This window comes from Eptatretus burgeri, chromosome 3 (genome assembly GCF_056783735.1).
Source record: "Eptatretus burgeri isolate ZD-2024b chromosome 3, Ebu_testis_v1, whole genome shotgun sequence".
Taxonomy (NCBI): Eukaryota; Metazoa; Chordata; class Myxini; order Myxiniformes; family Myxinidae; genus Eptatretus; species Eptatretus burgeri.
The window spans coordinates 77334129-77334342 of NC_140963.1; positions in this window are offsets into that span (position 1 = coordinate 77334129).

A 214-nucleotide genomic window follows, 5' to 3' on the forward strand; every position below is an offset into this window, starting at 1 on the left:
ACCAGTTGCTGTTGTTGTTGGTTTTTTTTTTTCACTCTGCGGCAGCGCATATACTACATCAAGCTTAGATTGAGACCGCGTGCGTGCCAAGCAGGTGGATTTATTAAACGGGGGATTTCTCTGTGTAAAATTCCGTTCCAATTCATTTTGGTCACAATCAGCGGCTGGATTTTATAACCGTGGATTTATAAAGTGGCGTTTACTGTATCTTCTA